The sequence below is a fragment of the Portunus trituberculatus genome, chromosome 17 (genome assembly GCF_017591435.1).
Source record: "Portunus trituberculatus isolate SZX2019 chromosome 17, ASM1759143v1, whole genome shotgun sequence".
Taxonomy (NCBI): Eukaryota; Metazoa; Arthropoda; class Malacostraca; order Decapoda; family Portunidae; genus Portunus; species Portunus trituberculatus.
Genome location: NC_059271.1, coordinates 21,384,315 through 21,396,814, shown reverse-complemented (window position 1 = coordinate 21,396,814; position 12,500 = coordinate 21,384,315). Strand labels below are relative to the sequence as shown.

Sequence of the window (12,500 nt, the reverse complement as noted above, 5' to 3'; positions counted from 1 at the left end):
AATGGCTGAATGCCTTTATAAACAGCACAACAAAGCACTTTTAGTGAGATATGTCGTCCTCGTTATCATCGTCATCATCATCACCATCATAATCATCATTAGTGTGTTTGATTCCGTTGCCGCACAAAGTTCTCCCACAGTGTACAAGCCGGCGGGGGCTTAGTGGCTCCTGGTGGAGCTTTGCCTCGTGAAATTACTATCCCTGGAAGACAGGAATGTATCACGCAACATTCTTTGTTCCTTGTTTAAACTTCAAGATTTATGAAAGTAACACAGATAGGAGGCCAACACGATGCACTTTCCCGCATGACTGGGGACGATCTGAACATGGCTGAACATGATACAAAGATGCTCATATTGATGATTGTCCGTTTCAGAAGGACAAATTTTCATAAATAATAGTAGGATCATTTAGAGTTTTTGTCTGTAGTACTTTGTTAGGGATTGTCTTCCAATATCTATTTTGGTATATAGTTCAACATTCATTTTAAAGCTAATAGTAGGTAAAATATTGTTCTCTCAGTACTATGTCATTATCATCCTCTTTACTTTCTTAATTCAATACACAATATAAAACTATAACTGAATAAACGATCCTCCTCTTCAGTAATGGTGGCAACTTCTTATTCATTTACCCTCATTCATTACAATACTGATAAATAAACTGCTTTTTCTTCCTAATAAAGATAGCAAGTCCTGAATCATTTACCTTACTGTTTGTTAACACTCAATATAAAACCATTGGACTGGAATTCCACTGGTGTTCCTCACATCTGCAGTCTCACGGTCATCTTTTTTAAGGAACAGCCAAGCGTGACGGTAAAGCGTTTTTTTCCCCACTACATCTTTTTCCTTACATTCATTTCCTCAGTTTTCGCGTTTATTTTACCTGGAGGTCAATAATCACGAAAAAAAGTGTATCGCCGCTAATTCTTCCATAAAAGCTGAATACACAACTAACAGCCATTCTTTTAGTCAGCGTTTCCTCATTATAACGCAGTGTTCTTAGTTATTTCCATGGGGGAGGATATCCGTTGCGGAGAAATGCATAGAAAGATGTCTGTTACTATTTTTCGTACAGTAATTAGTTTAACATTATGCAGAAATAATCATTTGAGGAAACACAGGTCTCCAATACAAGAATATTTTTATCTCACTTGATTGTCTCATTTTAGTAACAGTAGCTGAGTAATAACTCCTAAATGTAAACAGTCTCTCTCCTCTCATCGTTTGCCTTAAGAGAGAGAGAGAGAGAGAGAGAGAGAGAGAGAGAGAGAGAGAGAGAGAGAGAGAGAGAGATGGGGAAGGGGGAGGCGTGCCGCCATATACAAATTTCTCCAGTTGTTTATTGTCCTTTGCCTCTTCCTGTGACTCCCATCTTTTGCGTTTCTACTCATTCCGTCTCTCTCTCTCTCTCTCTCTCTCTCTCTCTCTCTCTGTGTGTGTGTGTGTCTTCCCCGAGATCATCTTCCCCTTCCCTTCACTATAGTTTTCTCCAAGTTCCTTTAACCTCTTCAATACTGGGACACATTTTTATTTTGAGATTTGTGTACAATTAGACCATTTTATTGACATTAGGAAGTGGAGATCAGAAGATTAATGGCAGGAGTCCTCGCTACTTCAATCCCCACATAACTAAGTTTCTGAAGCTGTATAGAATCACCAAATAGTAAGCAGAATGAATATGAAAATGCGTCATGCTGAAGGGGTTAATAGTTTCCTGACCTATTCCATTGCAAAACTAGTATATCATTTGTCAAATGAACTCTACATCTACATAGAGGTAAATTGTTATAGCGCCGGTAGAAAACACGGTAGAAAACCTGTATAGGCAAAAAGACCAGGTAAAATTTGATAAAGAAAAATAAATTGTAACCTTATAACTCATTCTTATAGATAGTGGTGATTGCTGGATTGGCTGCGAGCGGGACACGAGCATTTCTTTCCTTCCTAGATTCACACCGGAAACAGGGTGTGGAAATTACATGCAAAATAATCATACAAAAACAGTAGTAGTTAAGATAAGGCTTTCCTCCGCAATAACACCATGAACCAGTCTATTTCTTCTCTTTGAAGTTTTTCCTTGCATGTGTGCGTGTGTGCGTGCGTGCGTGCGTGCACACGTGTGTGTGTGTGTGTGTGTGTGTGTGTGTTTCTATTTTCAACTTCAAGGTTTGCTTATCCGTCTGCCTGTCTGTCTCTTCTTGTTGGTGGTTGTGGTAGTGAATGAGCAGCGAGTATACACGTGGTTTGCTTCCCCACCTGCGGGTCATTACACACTTCATCTGTCGAAAACCGGTTCTAAGCAGTGTGTGTGTGTGTGTGTGTGTGTGTGTGTGTGTGTGTGTGTGTGTGTGTGTAATTCACTGTTTGATCTGTTGCAGTCTCTGACGAGACAGCCAGACGTTACCCTACGGAACGAGCTCAGAGCTCATTGTTTCCGATCTTCGGATAGATCTGAGACCAGGCACACACCACACACCGGGACAACAAGGTCACAACTCCTCGATTTACATCCCGTACCTACTCACTGCTAGGTGAACAGGGGCTACACGTGAAAGGAGACACACCCAAATATCTACACCCGGCCGGGGAATCGAACCCCGGTCATCTGGCTTGTGAAGCCAGCGCTCTAACCACTGAGCTACCGGGCCGTGTGTGTGTGTGTGTGTGTGTGTGTGTGTGTGTGTGGAAGGGGGGATTGATGTATTCTCTCTCTCTCTCTCTCTCTCTCTCTCTCTCTCTCTCTCTCTTGTAAACCGGAGTTGGTAACTAATAACCACCTTAAATGGCATTTCTCATTTATATGACAGCTCTGCAATTTCAGGAGCCTTACTAAAGGTTTATCCTGTCACGGCGGGATTCTGGACCATATAATTCTGAGTGAAGGAAGTGGGGACAAAAATATGGCTGAACGAAACACAGAAATATATAAAAGAGATCAGTGTGAGAAAACACAGTAAGAAAAACCTGATATTGGATTTCCGTTATTTGTCAGATTCTTTTTTTTTTTTTTTTTTTTTTTTTGTTTACTTACCATGGTGTTGATAGGGTTAGGCAAAACATGGAACGCAACATAAAGGAACACAAAAAAGAAAGGAATGATAGACACGTAGGCTTTTCTGAGATTAACAAGACGCACTGCGTAAAACAAAATATAAAGGATAGTTAAACCATATCATCTACTCTAAGATAAGAGGCGTGGAATACCATGGAAATAATAAGCAACGTTATTATTACTATCATTATTGTTATTATCATCATCATGTTATGTTTTTATTTCATTGTTATTATTATTGCTACCCACATATAGATTTGTTTTTGTCCTTAGGGGGAAACCGGCCAAGACAACAAAAAATGTGACTAAAAAAAAGCCAACTGAGGTGCCAGTCCATGAATAGGGTAAAAAAAAGAAGTTGACCAAAAAAAAAATGGATAGATGTGTTGAAACCTCCCTCTTAACAGAGTTCACGTCATAGGGAGATGGAAATACAGAAGCAGGCAAGGAGTTCCAGAGTTTAACAGAGAAAGGGATGAATGATGGAGAGTACTGGCTAACTTTGGCGTTAGAAAGGTGAACATAATAAGAATGAGAGAAAGAAGAAAGTCTTATGCAGCGAGGCTGCAAGATAAAATGAGCAGTTGACATTAAGATAGCTGTAGAATATAGCAAGAGATTCAACATTGCTACGATGAGAAATAAGATGGAGACAGTCAGTCAGAGGAGAATATTTGATAGGACGAAAAAAAAAAAAAAAAGATTCCACCCAAGCTAATAAAGCAGTGTGAGTGGAACTTTCCCATACATGTGAAGAATACTCTAAACATGGGCGGATAAGGCCCACAGAGTTAGCAGTTGTGGGAGGGAAGTGGGTTGAAAGAAACTGGAGAAGACAAATCAAAACACCTAACTTCATGAAAGCTGTTTTGGCTAGAGATGAAATATGAAATTTCCAGTTTAGATTATAAGTAAAAGACAGACTGAGGAAGTTCAGTGTAGAAAGGCAGGACAGTTGAGTGTCATTGAAGAATAGTGATAGTTGTCTGGAAGGTTGCGTCGTATGAATATAAGAAAATGATTTAAGACATTAGGTCTACACGTAGCAGTCCCTGTATGAACATACCTACTTATTTCCAAATATCATCCCCGTCCTTAAATTTGTCTATTTTTTTCTTAAAGCTTCCTACTGACTTAGCACTAGCAACTTGATCATCGAGTCTGTTCCATTCTTCAACTACTTTATTAGTGAAACGGTTCCTTCCCATTTCTTTCTTAAACCTAAATTTCTCAAGCTTGAACCCATTATCTCTTTCTCTATCCTGGCTACTGATCCTAAGAATTTTGCTCATGTCTCCTTTGTTATAACCGTTATGCCACTTAAATACTTCCATCAGGTGCCCAGTTGATAGATGGAAGAATTGAGTTTTTGAGATACTGAACAATACTAAATCTACTCTACCAAAATAAACTTTAGAGAGAGAAAGAGATCAGATGTCAGGCATTCTGTGGCTTCCTTGCGTGATCTCCTCCTTAAGGGTTGGTCGTCTCTAAAAATACCTATACCACGATAGCAAAGGCTCTCCCACTCACCCATAATACAGAATCCTCGATACATGGAGCACAACTCTCAAGATAAATCAGTTTTTTTTTTTTTCTAATACCATGTGAATACTACGTTGGTCGATATATCCTCATACGGCGATACAACGAGGTTATGTGGTGCTGCTTATCACAAAAATAAAATCAAATATATTGACGTACTATATATATATATATATATATATATATATATATATATATATATATATATATATATATATATATATATATATATATATATATATATATATATATATATATATATATATATATATATATATATATATATATATATATATATATATATATATATATATATATATATATATATATATATATATATATATATATATATATATATATATATATATATATATATATATATATATATATATATATATATATATATATATATATATATATATATATATATATATATATATATATATATATATATATATATATATATATATATATATATATATATATATATATATATATATATATATATATATATATATATATATATATATATATATATATATATATATATATATATATATATATATATATATATATATATATATATATATATATATATATATATATATATATATATATATATATATATATATATATATAAGGCAGAAAGAAAATCTATATTCTCAAGGATTCAGAACCTAAAGGGGAGTCCGTGCGCGAACAGCAGACAACAGGAAGAAGGAAATGAGCCTAGGAGGGAAATTAGAGAGGGATGGAAAAAATAAGGATGGCAGTGTGAGGGATAGAACTAAATACCGATATATCGACTTTTCCCAGAAGTGAGTGTGTGTGTGTGTGTGTGTGTGTGTGTGTGTGTGTGTGTGTGTGTGTGTGTGTCCACGTGCGTGTGTGTGTGTGTGTGTGTGTGTGTGTGTGTGTGTGTGTGTGTGTGTGTGTGTGTGTGTGTGTGTGTGTGTGTGTGTGTGTGTGTGTCCACGTGCGTATGGGTGAATGTGTGTGTGTGTGTGTGTGTGTGTGTGTGTGTGTGTGTGTGTGTGTGTGTGTGTGTGTGTGTCCACGTGGGTGAATGTGTGTGTGTGTGTGTGTGTGTGTGTGTGTGTGTGTGTGTGTGTGTGTGTGTGTGTGTGTGTGTCCACGTGCATGGGTGAATATGTGTGTGTGTGTGTGTGTGTGTGTGTGTGTGTGTGTGTGTGTGTGTGTGTGTGTGTGTGTGTGTGTGTGTCCACGTGCGTGTATGGGTGAATATGTGTGTGTGTGTGTGTGTGTGTGTGTGTGTGTGTGTGTGTGTGTGTGTGTGTCCACGTGCGTGTATGGGTGAATATGTGTGTGTGTGTGTGTGTGTGTGTTTCCACTCTCTGCTAGAAATTAATAACCAAATATGCCGTTCAGAAAAGCTAACTAAATCAGACAATTAATTTTAGCTTAACTTGACCTAACGTAACCAAATGTAAACACTGAAAAGTAAGTAAAAATAAATACAAAATGAAACTAAATCTAATTAAACTTATCAGCAAGCGAAATCAATAAAAACGCGAAAATGAGAACTTAACCGAACCTAACGAAACATACCCAAGCATAATCTCAGACCACTTTCGTACGAGGACACTATAGTCTGTCTACTCTAAAGTGGCTCCTGGGTCTGTGTCTGAATTTTGTACCAGGGAGTGTGTGGTTGTCAGATCTTGAGGAAAACCGTGAGATATCTTTCTAATAACAAGTGAGTTGATCAAAAGAAAACAAGTATTATTCATATCAGATCAATGACGTTATCAATAAGCTACAATGTGTTTGAAATCCAGGAGCCATTTACCTCCTGTCGTTCTCAATATAGCCTTTCACACGACGTCACCGTCATTGCCTAGTTGTGCCATAGACTGTCGCGCTCCTGCAGCATGTTTCCCACAATGGCAGTTGCCGCCACTAAAGTACTGTTGGGCATTATTTGTAGTATGAGTTTTAATACGGAGCCATTGAGTGGCGACACTGCCGTCCACTTTTCTGTGTTCACCTAGACTTTAAGGCTACTAGATTGGCCTCTTTCTAAGGCCAAAAACCTGCAGATTAGGCATATTTTCAACCATTTGATATAAATATATCTAATCTGGCCTGAATTATCAAAAGTCCAAAGCTCTAATAAAGCTAGGAAGCTAACAAAGGTAGAGAGTAAGGGAGTCGGATGTGCACGTTCTTATTTTTTTCTTTTTTCTCTTCTTCATAGTAATTTATGCAATTTGTATTAAAAAAAAAAAGAGAAGTCCTTCCTTTGACGTCATTCTTTCTACTGACAAGGATGAGAAGGGATACCACGAGTCGGTGTCGGTCACTTGTTTCTCGCAGTTACCTGATCTTCTCACACTGGAGGCACCGGTGTTTTCTTGTGAAAGAAGCTTTAGCAGCAAATTTATTCACCACTGTTTTCAAAACCCATAGATATGATTGTCTGGATTCAAAGAAGTGTTTATCATGTTAGTAATGTATATACTGCTACAAATGCCCCCAGTTCGGACTGCTCTCTTGGTATGGAACCTAAGCGTCCTGACAAACACCACATTTTCCTACATTGTTAACTTCTGCAACATAAGATCTAATTTTCAATCTGTAGAACATCCTCGCTCCTTTACTAAACCTCATCTTTTCTTCACTGAAAGACGGGCGTCTGAGGCAAGTGAGAGTAATTCCTTTTCTGTTTCCTCCTACTATCTAGTTCTATTTTCATTTTCATTCCGTAGTTAGATGTTGCGTCTACGTATGTGCGCAACGACTTATCTGCTCTCGTGTCCATGCTCTTGAATCTTCCGAATTCTCCACTTTCAGTTACTCTCTAACTGAATTTATCTGTGTTGTTTACCTCTTATTTAACTTTTAGGACTATAAAAGATTCTTTGACAATTTAATTTTCAATGTGGAGCTCATTCTGGTTCTCTTTTCCTTTTGTAGAGACCTCCATTCTTGTAGCGATATATATATATATATATATATATATATATATATATATATATATATATATATATATATATATATATAGAGAGAGAGAGAGAGAGAGAGAGAGAGAGAGAGAGAGAGAGATATATATATATATATATATATATATATATATATATATATATATATATATATATATATATATATATATATATCAGTAGAACCATATATATAGGAACACCTTAAAGTCACGTTTCACTTCAACTAAACTCTTTAGAAAATAGTGATCGGAGGAGAGAGTATACAAAAGCATTCCGGAGTATGGTCTTAGTGGATAAAAAAAAAAAAAAAAAAAGAGGTGTGTCGTGTTACCAGAAAATAAGTACAGAGCACAGGTCAACAATGAAGGGCTCCTGCTGAGGTAACAAAGGTGGTTGTGGTTCATGAGAGGAGAGGTGTGAGGCGAGGAGGGAGAAGTGCAAGAACGCGATTGGTTGAGGAAAGAACAATGCTAGGAAATCAATGGACACGAGAGAGAGAGAGAGAGAGAGAGAGAGAGAGAGAGAGAGAGAGAGAGAGAGAGAGAGAGAGAGAGAGAGAGAGAGAGAGAGAGAGAGAGAGAGAGAGAGAGAGAGACAGACAGACAGACAGACAGACAGACAGACAGACAGACAGACACAGACAGACAGACAGACAGACAGAGAGAGAGAGAGAGAGAGAGAGAGAGAGAGAGAGAGAGAGAGAGACGTACCAATGTCTATCAGCCCTCGCCTATAGCTAGTCTGGCCTCACGCAATCTTCACAGTTCAAGTTGAAGTAAACAGACATCTTACACTCCAGCACATAACCTGGAAACATCTGCTGCTCTTAAACATCCACTATTTTAAAAACTTCGTAACAAAACACTTCTGGTTTAGCAAATTTACAGACTAGGTTGACTTTTTCAAAAGCTGAACTACACAAACCGCACACAATTTACGCAGCAATAGAGGAAGGAAGCGAAGTCATTTCCTGTCATATCCAACCCACATTCCCCTTCGGAAAAACAAAAAACAAAAACAACACAAGTAAATACGATAACGGGAAAATACGAGTCTCTCTCTCTCTCTCTCTCTCTCTCTCTCTCTCTCTCTCTCTCTCTCTCTCTCTCTCTCTCTCTCTCTCTCTCTCTCTCTCTCTCCACAAACAAAGGCTCTATGACGCTATTTCTGCTAACAAACGGGGTGATGGCGGTGCGGTACTATTAGCTTCACTCATACAGAAGTGATGTGACCGTATTGCTCTTTTGTGTTCCATTTTAGGACACAAACCAGGGACCCTAAGAGAAACTCGTATTCTTCAGGGCTTTCCTCTCTTATAATAACTGTCTTCACTGGTCACATAGATAATTAGTCTGGTTCTCTTGGGTTTTTCCAGCTGATGATGAATTCTTGTTAATTAATCATTAGAAAATGTGATTATTTTTTATTCCTCTGGTTTCCACTTGACTGATTATTACCTGTAATCGACATACACCGTCGAAATGTAGTAAGCAGCATAGTGTTCAACAGTAATGTAAATAAAAATGAGGAATAGTGGTCAAAGTATACGTAACTATATCATTAGGCAGGTAGCCTGTGATACAAACTACACGAGAGAGAGAGAGAGAGAGAGAGAGAGAGAGAGAGAGAGAGAGAGAGAGAGAGAGATTCAGATTGTTTATTATCCACTAGAGTGGTTCTTACACACATTACAAGTGAAAGATAAAAATATAAATAAATAAATTCCAGTAATATGATATGTAACCTAGTAAATTAAGAAACACGCGTCTAAAATAAAAGAAAAAAAGAAAGCAAATTAACAATAAGAAGAGAGAGAGAGAGAGAGAGAGAGAGAGAGAGAGAGAGAGACACTTGATCTAATTGAGTTCACATCTAAATAAATATAAAATTAATCCCTCCATAGTTGTTTAAAATGAGAAAAAAAAGAAATCCTTTAATGTACCGTAAGAGATTCAATATAATTAAGAAGATTCAATTAGCCTAAAACACAAACAAACACACAAACACACACACACACACACACATCGTCTTTAATATAAGGGGAAAAGATGAAAGACAAGAAAAAGAAAGAGTTTTCTTTTTCTCGAAGGAAGACGAAGAGGAGAAAAAGAAGAAAAGGAAAACAAGAAAGAATGAAAAATAGAAAAGAAAGAAAACCAGGAGAATGCGTTCAAAAGAGGTAATAAGTCGGAGAGGTCAGACAAAGGATGCCACGTCTGCAATCCTGACAGACCGTGTCAGGAGCCATATCTTAATGATCTGATTTCATCGCATTCCCATCCAAATTTTTGTATATCATGAAGGAATATAAAAAAAATATAAAATAATACAGCCATGACACGCAAAACAGTCCATGGCTTTTTACTGTGATAACACCAATGGATTATAAATTTATAATATATCTATCGAACCGAATTGCTTCGTCTTCTTAAACGCTCTGCTCTGTCACCAACACTGGTTTTTCAAGATCTCAGAATCAATGAATGGGTTTTCATGAGCATTTGTCTCAAGTGATTACGAAAAATTCTAATTATGGAGGCAACCTTAATATTCCCGGCATAGAAATAACTAATTCAATTCATTTATTAACTTTTTTTTCGTCATGGCTACGTGTAGTTACCTATATTTGTTTTAAAATGATAGGCTACACCGCAACAAACTACACGAGATCAATTACTTCTATAGTGTTTTGGTTGTAAAATGGCTTTGTGTTACTTTCTCTATGCTACCAATAATAATTTTTACTTTTCTAACACGTGAATCATTGTTAATACTATTGGTTTGTTTATTTACATATACATAATCTTAGAAGGTAGGCTAGGTGCGTGCGACTGATTTCTATTCTATTTCTCTTTTTTTACACCAAGCAATTAATTACCCTCATTTTCGTGGTCATGTGCTCCTAGTTATCCTTTTTTTCCTTTTTTCATTGCGTCACCACTTTAATAATCGAGGATACGTGCAACCAATTATCTGCACTTTACTACTCGATCCACTATTTTCGAGGTTACGTACATGGAACCAACGATTTTGTTTTTCTTTTCATCTTCGTTGAATAAAGAAATAGGTAAACAAAGAGTGACCCAGTATAGAGAAGGGCTAGTTAATAAGCTAACGAAGGCGAAAGAAGTAAACAAACCATGCCATGGTACGCTCAAGTACACGTTACCAATATTACTTGTTTTCGTTAGACTACATGGGAACAAAACTACATCTTTTGGTAACAGGCATTAAACAAAGCGATAATCTCAAAGCCATAAGGCTTCTGAACATTTCATATAAAACCTGTTTTATTTTCATTTGTAGGCTTTCGGTCTCACCACGTAATATCAAGAAAGCAACATATCGGCAGGAATTCAAAACACAAAAATTTTATTCATAGCCCAAGAATTGATACAGCTGATAGTAAAACCTCAAATTTAGTAGACAGACCAGTTAGCTTTTAACATTCAGAGATAACAGCTGCCCGGTGTAGCAGGAAAAAAATTCCCTGACTGTTGTTCCCCCAAAGAAAATTGGTCTGGGCCGTTTTTCTCGGGGGAGGGGGGAATTACAGACCTAAGATATATTTTCCCCCTTTAGGCCATTTCTCTCCCCCACAATAAAAAAAAATCATACCACCGTTTTCAAGTCACCAAGAGATGGGAAATGCAAGAGAATACAACGCTCCGCCCCTGTGGGTATTGATGGTATCTGCAACAAAATAAACTAATCAGTTCAGCGTATGAAGTCACCGAAACATAGAGTATTGAATTCGAGTGATAATCTCCTCGCCTCTCAGGATTGACTCCCTCCATTCCTTAGCAGCGATCAGGTTTAATCAAAATTCCGCCGCCAAGATGGTGTAAACATTCAGAGCAGACGTCGGCTACACCGCTCGCCCCGCCATCTAGTGAGGCACCTCACCATCACTTCATGAGCGAATGATCAGTGTTTCGTAATTATTATTTCTTTTTCAATTTTTACTTGTTTATCTATTTGTCATTCATATTTCATTTCTGCTCAACACACACTGCCCTTATGACGCCCTACAAACAGGAAAAGGTGGAACGAGTGTAAGTAGAATACGTAGGTAGTGCCGTGGCAAACACCAGTAATTAACAAAACCACTACAAGAACTCATTATGGAAACCAGTTTATCCTTACCATCTATTCAGGGACGATTAGCTCATATTAGCCACGGATGACTCTCGGGGTCAGGAAATACAGCTTAGTCTTGACTACGCACAAAGGAAAATGTAGACTACGCTGCAACACATCAAGCCCACTGCCACAACCACACAAGTTACCTCAGGACTGACCGAGTGACCGCGGCAACTGATCGGGAGAGTTAATCCGATCTTCGTCTTATTTTTGGCTACAACAACGCGTTTTGTTCGTATTAGTGCGTTTCTATTTCGTGAGACAAAAAAATAAAAAATATATAAAAAGCTTGTACATATTTTCATGGTAAAATTAGAATAAAAATTTTGCCTAAGGTAAGTTAGGCTAGTTATTGGAAACTTTGTAATGTCGTTCTTTGTTCATATATGCAAATTTGTCCTGTTTTTATGTACTTGCTTAAAGGCAATACAAAATTGTTAATTACCTCATCATAGCTTAAATCTATGTTCGCTAAGAATCAGTACATAACGTTACACCTCGTCTTCTTAATTGTTTGAAAATAGTCTGCTAGTTCGGCTCACACACTGTCTATATATTTATTTTTTCTGTCCTTTTTAAAGTCTAAATATATCTCCCACTATCTCTCATTTTCTTTTATCTCCCCCTTTCCTATTTATAATCTACAATTCACCATGTTTAATTCTGTGGTTAGGCTCTGCTGGAAACTTAATCTCGGACATTTTCGGAACTAGAGTTCGAACATATTATCTGCAGCTAGAAATATTAATTAATCCGTAACTAATTGATCAACCTGCTCACACGAATAGTGC

General features: G+C 37.3%; 1 protein-coding gene and 1 long non-coding RNA gene across 2 annotated transcripts in view; one reads left to right on the top strand and one right to left on the bottom strand.

Moving 5' to 3' along the window:
- The window catches only part of LOC123505099, a 39,863-nt gene extending 28,018 nt beyond the window's left edge, over positions 1–11,845 (bottom strand). Inside the window, exon 1 of the long non-coding RNA XR_006675055.1 lies at positions 11,713–11,845. This is a non-coding gene — a long non-coding RNA (uncharacterized LOC123505099). The remainder of the gene's footprint in view (positions 1–11,712) is intronic.
- The window catches only part of LOC123505098 (cardioacceleratory peptide receptor-like), an 88,639-nt gene that overhangs the window by 28,022 nt on the left and 48,117 nt on the right, over positions 1–12,500 (top strand). The gene's annotated exons all lie outside the window — the stretch shown is intronic.